The 13919-nt window shown below is 43.1% G+C and overlaps 1 protein-coding gene across 1 annotated transcript in view; it reads right to left on the reverse strand.

Moving 5' to 3' along the window:
* The window catches only part of CDC42SE2 (CDC42 small effector 2), an 81656-nt gene extending 79437 nt beyond the window's left edge, over positions 1-2219 (reverse strand). The window contains exons 1-2 of the mRNA XM_063422444.1: positions 2079-2219; positions 1150-1216 (exon numbers count right to left, since the gene is read on the reverse strand). The gene's annotated coding sequence lies outside the window, so the exon portion shown is untranslated. The remainder of the gene's footprint in view (positions 1-1149; positions 1217-2078) is intronic.
* Positions 2220-13919: the final 11700 nt, after the last annotated feature.

Below are 13919 nucleotides of genomic sequence, written 5' to 3' on the forward strand. Positions count from 1 at the left end.
CACAGACAACCTCACTGTACACCAAGCCACCACAGAACTTCCAAAACACTCATAGTGTCAGAATTACTAGCAGGTTCCAAATGAAATTTATTTTGTATAAAGTAAAGTACAAGTAAACCGACAATTTTTTTTGGCACAACAGTCTTTGAATAAAAGATCATTTAACTGTAATATTTCTGGGCAAGCTACATATAACAACAGTTTCAGAGTTCTTTGTTCCTCTGGTGCACAAATGCCATATAACATTATATGGACTGCGTGATGTAATTTGTAGGCTACACAACTCTGGCCTAGATATAGGGCAGCTTCACCAGGAAGTGTCTTGAACATTGAATAACTCATACTTATTAGCAAAATCACTTTAGATGCCCAGATAGCTATACCCAGGTTCCAGCTTCTCACTCAAGTTAATGGGAGGACCCAAATTTAAAAGAGCAATATAGCTATTGACATACAATGTCAATATAGCTATTGACATACAATGAATTTATGTATATACTAAATTTGTACAGTGAATTATCTCATTGCTTATTTGATCTGCTATTTATTTCATTAGTGCTTGTAGTCATTTACTTGATCACTTCCTGCAATTTCATCGACAACAGTCCTTTTCACCTTTCAAAAAACCCCGTTATTACAGTAAAAACTTAATATTTAATTACATCTTTCAAAAATGCATCTGTATTTTAACACTGTAAAAAACAATTCAGAAATATATCTATACCTTCAATGAGCTGCTATTAATCAGACCACCTAAGTAAAATACTTGACTAAATATGCCTAATGAATGAGGAAAAAGCAACATCTAATCTCAGTTATTTCAGTCATATACAGGGAAACACGCTGGTATTACACTTACATGTATTTCCTATACACTGATTTAAGTCTAAAAGGCTGACTGTCAGCCCTGGAAGATTAAGTCAGACCCACCATCATAACCATACCTAAAGCAAGAGCTTAAGGCATCACTTTCTCCCAGATTTTCTTTTCTATTTTTTAACCAGTTATTGCAGTCTAGGAGGGACATATATATATGCAAGGGGCATGGGAAAAGTCTGGCTACGGTCTCCTTAAGTTTTTGTCTCGCAGACATGAAATAATCACTCTGTTCATCAATCCAAGTTCAGAAACAAAACCTGGAAAACTTACAGTTTTAATGCATATCCAGCTTCAGAGTTAAATGTCACAGGGCCTCACGTTCTCCTGGAACGTTCTCCTAGGGAAGAGTCACAATTCTGGTAAGCGCACAGGGTCACTCACGCACACGGAGTGACTGCCTGAAATCCGCACGCTCACTCCACCAGACAAGCGCCACATTTCAAACAGCCGCTGCTAAGCGCTAATTTACCTCGCTAGATGAGCACCAAAGCCATTGCCGCAGCACCCCAGCGCCCTCCTTTCCCCGCCGGGAGGGCCTCGCACGGCTCTCGGGGCAGGGTGGGAGGGCGGGCGGCGTCGCGGCATCCCCGCCGCGGCACCACGCCCAGCGCCGGGCCCGGCCCAGGCCCGCTGCCTGCTCCGCCGCACCTGCCCTCTCCCGCACGCTCGCACCATGGCGCGGAGGAGCACGGCATTAGAAAAGAACCACAAAAAAAGCCCCGACCCACCCTCCCCCAAGCCTCACAAAAGCCAAAAAAATCCAAAAAAACCAAAACCAACAAAACCCAGGAAGCCCAAACCCCTCTCTTTTTTTTTTTTTCTTTTTAATCGCCCACCACAAAATTTGTTGACCGCTCCTCTTTGTCCGAGCGTCGAGCGCGATCCCGGCTGAGCATCACCCGCGGCACTGCCCGCTGCCGAGGCGGCGCGGCCGGCCTCTCCCCCGCATCGCCCCGCCCAGCACCGGCCCCGCCGCCCCCGGGAACCTCGCTCGGCCCTCGCCCGCCGCTGCCCGGCCGTGGGGCTGGCGCTGCGGGAAACGCCGGCGGTCCCCGGCGGCGGTGCAACAGAGCCCCCCACACACATAAACACACACACATCGCGCCCCCGGGGAAGGCAGCGGCCGCAGCCCAGCCCGCCGGCAGGTACAGGGAAGGGCGGCGAGAGCGGCGATCGGCGCGGCGCTGCCCCGCACTCACCGCTGCCCACGGCGGAGCCCGCTCCTTTGTGTGCCCGCCGCGCCCCGGCACCTCCGTCTCCCGCTGCCGGGCGCCCCGCGCCCCCTCCCGCCGCGCCGGGGGCGGAGGAGGACGCAGCCGAGATCCGCGGAGGAGGCCGCTGCCGCCCGCCGGTCACATGCAGCGGGCAGGCGCGGCGCAGGCTCCCGGCAGCTCCCCGGGAGCCCGGCCGGCAGCGTCCGAGGCGAGCTCGGGGTGAAGATGGCGACCTCCGCGGCGGAGAGGGAATCCCCAGGCCGGCCCGCTCCGCTCCGCGCTGCCGGCTGGGCTGGGCGCGCCGGGGAGGGGAGGGGACAAAGAGCGGCTGCCGCTGCCCGTCAGCGCTATCGCTGTGCCGCCCGCTCCTCTGCGCCGCCTCCGCGCCGCCCGACCTCTGCCAGCGCCGCAGCGCTCCCTGCCCGCCCCGCTGCGCGCCGCTCCCGCCGCTGGGACCCCCGCGCTGACCGCTCCCTAGCCAGAATGTGCTGGCATCCACACGTAAGGAGTAGCGGAAAGCAGGTCACGAAAGCTGGTGTGCTTGTGGTCGGACAAGGAAATGAGAAGGGGATTTGTCTTCTGACCCCCAGCTGTTGACAGCAGCAAGCCCACTCTGCGGGTCGGTAGAATTTCCGCGTCCCACATGCCCCATTCCCTCGGCAGTCACTTCGGTTGCTGGCAGAGAGGTGGTGAGTCATCATGGGGGCTCCACACCTGTAGCTGCTTTACTGATTCAAAATAGGTATGGGGCGCCTGCGACTCTCGAAGAGAGCTATCTCCGCTCCATTCCAACAGATCATACATTGTCTTTTCAAAGTAAAAAATAAAGGGAAAATGCTAAAGGTGGCAAGCATGACTCAAATATGAAACGCGATGAATATGAAATATCAGGTGTTCCTGCTGGGTGCAGAAGTATGGCTGCGAGCTATAGCCAGTGACACCGTGTTGCTATCAAGCCATGGTTCTTTACAGAAACACTTAGGTTGCCATCTCTCCTCTGCAAGACTCTTCCTGGTTTTGCATGTCATCCGTGGTTCACTGGCGTGAGTTAAAACGAAAAAAATGTGGCAATATACTTTATTATTATTATTATTATTAACATGTTTATGGTTTAGTATTTCTCCAGACTGTGTTTCTACAATTTTGTATGTTTTTCTAAGAGGGCTTTGTGCCCACCAATATGCTTGAGTCTAATTTGCCTTCAGAAGGACATAGTGTGAGAAGCGCCTCCATCAGGCAAGCCCTGATACGATCTTCCCTTCAAGAGCCAGTCACTGAAAGCCAGTTTCAGCTCAGTGCCCTGCAGATGGTGTTTCTGTTGTGTGTGTTTAGATGATGAACACCCTTCTTTAGAACCCTAGAATCATCACGGTTGAGAGAGACCTCTAAGATTGCCAAGTGCTAGCATCAGCCCACTACCAGTGTAACCCCTAAGTCACTAACCTACATCATCCAGCACCGAATCTGGATGCCTCTTAATCACCTTCAGAGATGGTGACTCCACCACCTCCTAGGACAAACTATTCCAATGCCTGACATGCCCTAACTGAAAAAGAAAAAAAGAATCTAATATCTGATCTGATTCTCCTGCTTTAGCTGAAGACCATTTCCCCTGGTTTTATCACTTCAGGCACAGTAGAAGAGACCAACCCCCACCTCACTCATCTTTCAGGGAGTTATAGAGTGCAATGAGATCTCCCCTGTGAGTAAACAAACCCAGCTACCTCAGCCATTCTTCATAAGATATATTTTCTAGTCCTTTCATGAACCTTGTTGCTCTTTCTTCCAGCACCTTAATGTCCTTTTTAAAGTGAATCAGACTCGAGGTGCAGTCTCAGCAATGCCAAGGACCGGAGGATGGTCACTCCCCTTGTCCTGCTGGCCACACTGTTCTTGGGTCAGCCCAAGATGCCATTGGCCTTTGCACACGCTGCCTCACAACGAGCACCCCCAAGTCCCTTTTTGCTGAGCACCACTCTCCCCCAGTGCTGGATGAGTTTGCCGAGACCCAATGCAGGACATGGCACTCAGCCTTCTTTTATACCTGCAAAGAGCAGCTGCAATTGTTATTTCCATTCCGCTGAAGATTATCGTTACTCTTCATGGATTTTACTACACAAGAATCCTGTTACGTAGAGAAACTATTATTACCCCTGCTTTCAAGATGAGAAATTGAGGCATAAAGAGACAGTATACCTTGCCTCAGGTTGTATATATATAGTATGAGGCAAAACCAGGAACTTAATCCAGAATTTTGGTGCAGATCCAGTTAGTTTGAAACCATAAGTTCATTTTCTTTCTCAAGCTCTCTTTCTCAGGACTCCACTCATGAAAAACTATTGTGAGAAGTAGCAAAGCAATGTTGAAAAAGACATGCTAAAAGAAATTTTGTTGAATTTGCACAGAAAATTATGGGTACTTACATGGAAATGTTGACAATAAAATATTTACACATAAAACATCAGCAGAAATGGTTTCATAAGCATAGGAACCAATAAGGGGAACACCATGCAATGTGTTGTTTCAATGATGTACATTGAAAGTATGTGATGTAAGAGCTTCCAGTTTTCCAGGAGCAGGTGAATTGCAAAACATAAAAATCTTTGGCCAAAACTGCTAGCACAGTAATGGTATCCTGAAGGACTGTTCACAGTAGTAGTACCATTATATTCTAAAGAGTTGTGACATTTTCATCAAGCACTGTGATTACACACAGTCTCAACTGTTCCCCCAGCAATTCCTCTCCAGGAACAAAGATATGTCAAGTGCATCCACACTCATCTGTGTTAGATGCTTCTGGTATCACTTCGGAGTTTCACGCCTCTCTGCTCTCACGGAGTGTCTCAACAGACACTGGTGTGCCCAAAGTGACATTGTGTAGCCAGCAGCATGGCCACCTGTAAGAAGCCAACCCCTTCAAACCAGGTCTAGCAGCAGAGCCAGAAGATTTATCTGCACTGTGAAAGCATATGCCAAATGCTTGTCAGAGGACAGTCGTGTGCCAGGCTTTTTCTGGCAGCAGTGGTACAAATTCAGCTGCCATCATTACTAACAGAGTACTAATCACGTTATGTGTGAGAACAAACTGTGTATAGAGCCAACCGTGCCTGCAAGTGAACTCAGGCCTTCAGAAGATTGAACTGGACAAATGTGCTCTGATCTAGTTTTTTATTCTGCTTTATTATGGTTAGTTCTTTGAAAGTGCAGTCATGGTGCCTTTACCACTTTCCAAGTATCTCTCTCATGTCCTTCTTATTAAATACTGACAATTCTCCTGATTTCTTTCTTCAGTGACAGTCTTGCCCATATTACTGACTACTTTCAATAATTACTTCTTGTGGATGCTGAAAACAAGAGGTCAGGCAGCAATAGCAGAGTCTGTGAGAAATTGAGTCACATAACTTTCTCACACTGGCCTGAGAAATTGTGAGGAGGAATCATAACAGTCCTAGAAAGTGAAATACAGTCTCCAGAGGTGTTGGTTTTGGTCCTTGCAGGTGCTTTTGCCCAACTTGCTGTTTACTCGCAAGTGTGTTTGAGGGGTGTTGTTCTGAGTATCCAGTCATGTTTCATTTGCTCGGAACTGTCTATGAAAAGGACAATGTAAAATAAAGATTGCCCTCTTTTGTCTCTGGGACTGGAGAGTCTGTGTTGTTTTCAGCCACCCCAAATCCTATGATGATAACTTCTCCCATATCCTAAGACAGGCAAGAACCTTATCTTTCAGAAACCTCTTCCTCTCCTGCTGTCCTCAGGGCCACATGCCAAAGCCTGAAAGGAATGGTCAGGCAGAAATAACATTTATATGAACCTTTCACAGTAAATTACATTCTTCCCACTCTATGGTCCAGAATATTTGCTAGTTAACATACCAAACAAAACAGATAGAGAAATCTATCATTATTGGGATTGATGGTGTCTGTGAAAAAAGAAACGATCGATTTTAAAAGGGAAAATTTAGGTTATCACTACAAATTTAAGAATGTGTTGTCTGCTTCTTCGAATGAGCAATAAAATGCACACGCTAACTGTGACTAAATAGTAGTGTGACTAAATAGTAGTGCATGAACACAGCATTTCTGGTGTAGCCATATACATGTCAGTAAAGGTATGTAGCAGCAATTAAAAGTGCTGAAGACAGCTACTCACTGAGTTGCATTAGCTGACCATACCTGCATTTCTCACCTGTGGCAACTGTCTACTCTTATACGTTCATAAGGAATTTCTTCATGGAAAGGGTTGTTAAAGTTTGGAATGTACTGCTCAGGGAGGTGGTAGCATCACCATTCCTGGAGATGTTCAGGAAACGTCTGGGAGTGGCACTCAGTGCCATGGTCTGATTGACAAGGTGGTGATCAGTCAAAGGTTGGACTCCATGATGTTGGAGGTTTTTTCCAAACCAAGTGATTGGTGATTCTGTGATTCATGATGGCAGCCTAGGCAAACTTACACTGTTTTGCAGCTACCAGAGGCCAGGAAGCAGAAATACGGCCTGTTAATGTGTCTCAGCTAACAAGAGACAATGTGTTGTGCTCTGATTGCTCAGTCAGTCGCAAGGGTCTGTTCGTGGCCAGTGCAGAAGGAGACTCCAGTCACAGCTGCCAGTTTTAAGGGGAGCTCAGCCCACTGAATGGGCTTCATTTATAAACAAAAAAATTTCTTTTGTTGCACTTTCTGCAAAGCAGTCATCCATGACCCACAGCTTGCTATATCTAAGTTTTTAAAAATCTGATCCCTTTTGCATTCTATTCTGATACTTTTGTAATTCACTTTTTACACTGGCCCTCAGTGAGTGACTTGTGTCTGAAATAGAAAATGTGAAATTCTAGGCCTATCTCAGGTTTCTGGCAGCTGAGAAAATCTGGATTGCTTTAGCTGGACATAGGACTTGAGTACAGTTAATTGACTTTCATGTATTAAAACAAAGTATTTTCAGACTTCCTGCTCCCAAACCAGGGAGCAATTTGGTTCAAGGCATACTTACTCCATGCCATCTCTTCTGAGATGAAGGGCTGGATTAAGTCTTTGAGCATCGCAAAGGCAGGAAGCCAGTTATCTCTTAGGTGCTCTCTCTTTATTAGGACAGCCTGGCTGTTGTAGATGTTAGCCTCTTTCCAGTAACACAGAGCTTCAAACCCACTTGCACTGCTTATTTTAAAAAGTTATCTGAGTTTCTGCGATTTGGCAAAAGCATAGGAAAAAAAGACCAATGGGGGGGTTCATCAAATACACAACAATTATATTTGAAGAAGGATGTTAAGGAAGGCTTTGAGTATTTAGCAGTTCACTGTAGATCTTGCAAGCAATGTGCAGTTGATGAAGGACACCTTACTTGCACCTTCACTGCACGTTTACCACCAGGGAGTTGTTGAACTCAGAGAAAAGCCTAGCTGATAAGATGCTGTATGAGAAGAACTGGCAAAACTGGACAATAGCTAATTTTTACTGTATAGAATGAGAAAGGAGACTCAGTTGTACTAGGGAAAACTACAAAAAGCACATAGACTTGTTTCAAGCACTATAAAAATTCACATGTAGTTGCAGAAAGTGATCAGTAGTCATGGCGATACTAAAAGTAGCAATTCTGCTCTGTATGTGGCAATATACATCAAATACTAGCTATGCAGTTGGTTTATGTTAAGAATTCTGACAGTTTTTTGTTCACCCTCTGTTTAAATGTGCTGTGAAGTGAAGTCCCAACAAACTCTTAATCTGTATGTGGTTTAATAACTACCCATGTGGAAGCTGATGTGCCGTGCATGCTCCCTCAAGGCTTTATAGGTAGTATATGTCTTTTTCTGAATTAGATCCAGGGATGTGAAACACAAGCTGAGGTGCTCTTTCACCCAGTAGTGTAAGGCAGATATACCACTCACCAGAAAACTGTGGGGAGAATGGAAAAGAATGTGTGTCCTCTTGACTCACTACTCACTCAACATGTAAAGACCTGAACTTGGCAAAGTGGCTCAGAGCTTTTCTGCATAATAAAACAAAGATCCTGAAACAAAAGAAACTCACCAAATGGAAATCCAATGGGATTTTCACAGATAATAGTACTGTTTCTATCAGAAAAGAGCTTTGCTAAGTAGCTGCAGTGATAGAGTCGCTTCATTATGAGCCTGGAATTAAGTATCTCCATACCTTTATTCATTGTCCTATTTTTCTGACAGCAAGAAAACTCCATGAACAATAGCATTTTTTACACTTGCAAGAACTCTGATGGTAATTAGGTTCCTAATGTATTTTCTCTGACTTCCTTTGGTTTTTATTCTGGCTTTGGAAGTTTTTAATTATTTCCTCTCTCACCCTCTGGCTGTCTGGTCTGTTAGGTTGCATATTTCTGTGATGTTTGTGCTATGTTTGTGCATTGCAACTCGAAATTTTTTGGCTTATCTTCTTGCTATGGTGATACAAATGATAAACAACTCCACACTTTTAAAAATCATTGTTATTTCTGAAGCTCTAGGGATTAACTTTGGTTTCCTCTTTATGAAAATATAGTTTTGCCGGGTTAACCAGAGATTGGGGCATTCCATTAGGCACAGTAAAAAGCAGGCTTTGCATTTTAGAGGCTTTGCAACATGCTAATATGAAAACAGGTAGGATGGTCTGGGAATGGGAGGAAACACTCTGGAATCCTTTGTGACATCTAATTTTTCCTACTGTTGCTGTTAATATTCCTTGGGCCTTGCTAATGCCACAGTTTTACAGACTTATCTCATAAGTGCTGCTAGCCAGGTTCAAGTATTTTCCAAGGAAACTTTTATTTGTCTGGGAAAAAGCCCTCTGACTTTTTAGCATCCAGCCAGCACTTTTTGAAAGCTGATATGAGTTTAGTTCTTTCCTGCTACATTTTTTTATTTTTTAATTGCCATTTCCACTAAAGGTTTATACTCATTTGGGTTTTTTTCAATGCAACTGCATCAACCCTGTTCTGAATTACAAACCAGGTGTACTCGCATTCCAACCACTATTAAGCTACCTGTCCCTGCAATAAACCAACTCAGTGTAACTGAGGACTAATGACACGTTGGTAAGCCTTCATCTAATAAAATATGATCTTCATCTAATATAAAGCTCCATTGCTTTTTCTTACTTCAAGCTGTTTGAACCCATTTTGCCACATCACCAAAAAGAAAGGAACATCAAAAGAAAACTAGCAATTCCTGTACATTCAGAATAATTCTATTTCTGATTTCTAAAAAACAAAATAGAATGGTGTATCCAGCATCAGGGGTATTTTGTGCTTGTAAGGTGAATTCTGTCATATCCATTAAATGTTCCTTGGTTCTTAAACACAGGGAGGTACCTCAGTCTGATACTGACCTTAAAACTTGAATGACTTAGTGGAACACATACTGCTGTGTTCAGTGAGACCATTTTTTTCACCTTGTAAAAAAATTCAGGCTTTAACAGAGGGCTGTGTGTGTTTGGGAACTTTTTCTTTACACCAGGGGCTTTCATGTTCAGTTCCATCTTATAAAATACAGTGTAATTTTTCCTTTGATTTTGCTCTTCTTCTCCTATGCTGTTTATTGTAGCTAGTTAAATTTAATTATTTAATGTTAGGCAAGTCTTACTCAGCTAATGGAAAGGTAACCTAAAATGATGGGTTAACTCTAAAAGCCTCTTGCAGTAGCATTTGCTGTGCAATCAATCACTCCATTAGATGCTTTCCTGGTTTATGTAACTGGAACTAAGTTGCGTCAACTCATACACTGCTGGTATTTTTGATCTCTTGACAACCTGCTAGATTAATTTGGAATTGTTTTCAGTCTTAGGCCACCACAGATTGCCAATATTTATTTTGAATAGGATATTCATATTCATGAGAAGAAAACAACCGCCCTCAGCATCTGAACAGTGACTGTAAGCCTGAAGCATATGCTTTGAACTTGTAGCTGGGATCTCAGACAGTGATGAGTACAGGTGTTTATTTCTTGTCCACATTACTGGTCAGAAGAGGTGGGGCTCATAGCAGAACTAGCTGATGTGCTTGGAAAACCATACTGAGTTTTTCCTATAACAAGAATCCCACTAACTGCTAGCAGAGTTGGAAGTCTTTCGGAAGACTCACAGGTCAAGCCAGAACATATAAGAAGTCACCTCAAAAATTAAATTCAGCTGTTATTCACGCCCCAGAAAATGTGTGTGTGAGGTTACAGAGGATTTTTATCATCTTGCCATCAGCCTCACTGATTCATTCTTGGGAAAGGTGCAGTTTTGCACGTCCAGCAGCACTGCCAGACAGACAGAATTTGCCACAACAGGGCATGAATGTCTGCATAGGCTTGTGCCCAAACACCTGCCTTTTCATTCCTGAACCACACAAGCCCACTTAGAAAATAACATTGACAATGGTGTAGGAGAACATTTTCCTGAAGTTGAAATGGATGTTAGAATCCATTCTGAATGCTAGCCTCAGATTTGCAAAAGGAAGAGCTATCTCAGCCTGTGCCAAAACTACAAAAGACAAAAGTATGCATATAGGTTGAAATACGACTAAGATGGACTATCAATAAGAGAACAGCATGAAGTTCCATGAATTCTGTAACCCATATATGCTGGTTTCTCAGAGTTTCTATCCTGCAATCGATTCCCCGGTGTGTGGTAAAAACTCAGATGACCAAAGTATTTAGTGTAGAGGAGACATTCAGGAAGTCCCTACTGTGTAATTTCTCCACCTCCTAATAAAGGGAAACAAGATTCTGTTGGTTTCCACCTCCTGGACAGTAATTCTCTTATCTTTTGGGCCTCTTTTGCTCAGACTTGTAGAGTCTACAGATCTGTGACTTTAGGTTTTTGTGATAATCGCACAGATAGGTGCAGCATGTACGATTTGAACTAAGGTAAGAAGAGCCTAACTTATGCAGAAACAAAACAAAAACTAAAAACAAACAAACAAACGAATAAAAAACTGTAGCACAAAACTGGGAAATACAGCAAATAGAGTAAGAGGAAAATAGTTGTAGAGAAATCTCTTATTTTTCACATTTATGCGTTTGGGAGAATTGGCCTAGGAAATGCCATGATGAAAACCATGCTTACCACAGGCAGCCAGAATGCATTTTTTCCAGCTTTATGTCTTTAGCAGTATAAGTGGCAATAAAATCTGCCATCTAATCACACTGTAATCCAAATATTCTGTTAAACTGTATTTCCTCTGTGTGTTGAGTGACTGCCTTTTCTCCCCTATGGCACAAAGTTGAGAAAACATCATTTAATCAATGGTTAAACTTTCTCTATATAGTTAATTTATTTCCTTTTGTCAGGAAACCATGGAAAACATGGGAAGCTTTCCTCAGATGCAACTGCTGAGCTCTCAGTAGCAACATTTCTGTCTAACATATCAGAGCATCATGATATTTAAGCTGAATTAAGTACAATCTTACTATTTTGAAAAACAAAAGAAAATACAAACGTATTTTCAAACTAAGGGGATTTGATGCCTTGGAAAAAGTTAAGCTGTTTGAATTAACTGGTACCTTGCAAACTACAAGATAATCAATTATGCCGTCCTGAGAATTGTCAGGAGAAGTGAGTTTCAGAATTATGAGCACTCAGTGGCAGCAGTTTGCTGCTGTGCCTTCAGGGTTCTACCTGGCAGCCAACAACAGGTGCAGTGCAGTACATTGGTACTGGTGAGAGTGAGATGACCAAAGCTTCCTTCCCACTGCAGTGGTATTTGTATCAGGTGTTCATTCAGTGAGACAATACTTTAAATATGCTTTATTATGACAACAAACACTTTAAATGGCACAAAAGTTGTTTTAACTGACGTATTGCTCTCTGTTGCATTGCAAGTATTCCTGGAACCTCCTTTTTTAGTGGGACATCAATAGTAGCACAGCAGAAGGCGATTGCAGTGCTGAGAAACACCTTCCCTTCCACTCACTCAGAGAAATCTTGGAACATTCAGGCTTCGTAACGTGTCTCACAGAAGTCTTACCTCCATTTTGTTCTGGAACTGTTTAAAGAAAATATTTGAGGTGAAAGTAATGAAAAAATCACTCTAACTCATGCAATTAAGTTTCTCTGAAAAAAAAAAAGTGAAGGAATGCACACCTGATTTTCCCCTTTAAATAGAAGTATTCAGCTCCTGCTAATTAGCAATTTGAGTAGAGCCTGGTGGACTCTGAGTAACTGCAAAGGAAAAACAGGCATGGTAACTGCATGGTAAAACTGGGGGAACAAACTTAAAAACAATCTAAGCTTTAAATGGGTAGTAAATGTAATTCATGTTCCAAATTAAATCTGGACGGTGCTCCAGATATTGAACTCCCATTGTAATTTACAACAACTTCAGGGACATCGCGTATTAGAAAGCAATAGAATTTTCATTGTGTCTGAGTAGATTTCAGCTATTCAATCCTGTATGGTTCGTTTTTTAAACACAGCACTAGTGTATGAATACCAGTTAGGTATTCTACCAGACCAGGTTCAGCAGTTTAACATGCTACCCTTTGCTAAATAGTACAAAGGATACCTTTTTTAATGTCCCAAAAACAGTCCGAGCAAATTACTGATGAATTGTGTTTCCAGTTTAAAAATCCCTGACAAAGAGACTGATTACAGTGCACATAAGAAACCAAAACCAAACAAGAATAAAGTTAAATAAGAAGAGTTATAATGAAAATGTGGAGGACAGCAGCAGGGAGCAACTCTATAAAATATCCCACTCATTTTTATATTTAGGAAAACATTCCAAGGATTACTGTGCTGAGTACCTGACTGAAACTGTAAAAGGCTTTTTCCTCAAACAGCCCACAGCTGAGCTGTACGTGGCAATGATATCTAAACAGGACTGTGTCCTGGAGGATTTAAAGATGTGTAATTTTGGAAAGTCAGTGCGTACTCTGGTGCTTTGGCTCTGCCAGGTGATTCCTTCCCTTTTGGTTTCTGTTTCTCTAGCCCTGCAGGTCCAAATACAAGCTTGGAAACAAGTTAACCACCACTTGCTTCACCAAGGGTATTGCAGCCTACCTGTGGGGCAAAACCAAACCAGCTGTGACATCCTCCTTGCTAACACACTGCATTGCCATGTCTGGGAGAGAGGAATTCAAAACATCAAAGAGCCCCACACAGGCTGTCGTGGGCTTTATTGGGTGGAGGAGGATGTGTAGGACACCAAAACCAAGGGAGCTGTGAGAGTAAGACTGGAAATGATGTTCTGATTCGTAACTCCTGCCCCCAGTGCTCACAGTTTTGTCAGCATCTGGTTATGTATTGTGGTTGGATTTTGAGGCCTTGTCCCCATGGCACTTCAAGTGCTGATAGCCAGATCACTGTTAAAACCACAGTCTTGCTGGAAAATAGACCAGTTTACCCAGGCAAAGTAGGATCATGCTTAAAAACTATTTAAATCCTCTCAGGCACTAAGCTTTTGTTTAAAGATATTTTTTAACCCGCGTGCCATCGGTGCTAGAGAACTTCAGTAATGTGGAAAACAAGTGGGAACAACAGCAAAGACATGTTGCTGGCAACCAATGCTGCTCAAACCTGTTCCACATAGTTGCCAGAGCCTTCCGTGTAATGTTACACCAGCAAATTCACACCACTTGGAAAAGGTTGGGATTTTTTGACAAAAAAAAAAAAAATTCTAGCCTCTAGCAAAAGTTTACAGATTGGTATTGCAAGATTCTTTCTAAGATATTTGCAGGGGGAAATCAAGTTTAATATCTAGGCATATGTTAATGGGTGTTTAAACAAAAACAAGGTACTAACTAATTTGGATTACAGGACAGATTTGAAGGGCTCTTCCAAGTTTTTTTTTCACCCCAACTCATGCTAAATTTGGAAAATAATGTGAGCTTTCCTGGGAAATTA

This window comes from Prinia subflava, chromosome Z (assembly GCF_021018805.1).
Source record: "Prinia subflava isolate CZ2003 ecotype Zambia chromosome Z, Cam_Psub_1.2, whole genome shotgun sequence".
Lineage (NCBI taxonomy): Eukaryota > Metazoa > Chordata > Aves > Passeriformes > Cisticolidae > Prinia > Prinia subflava.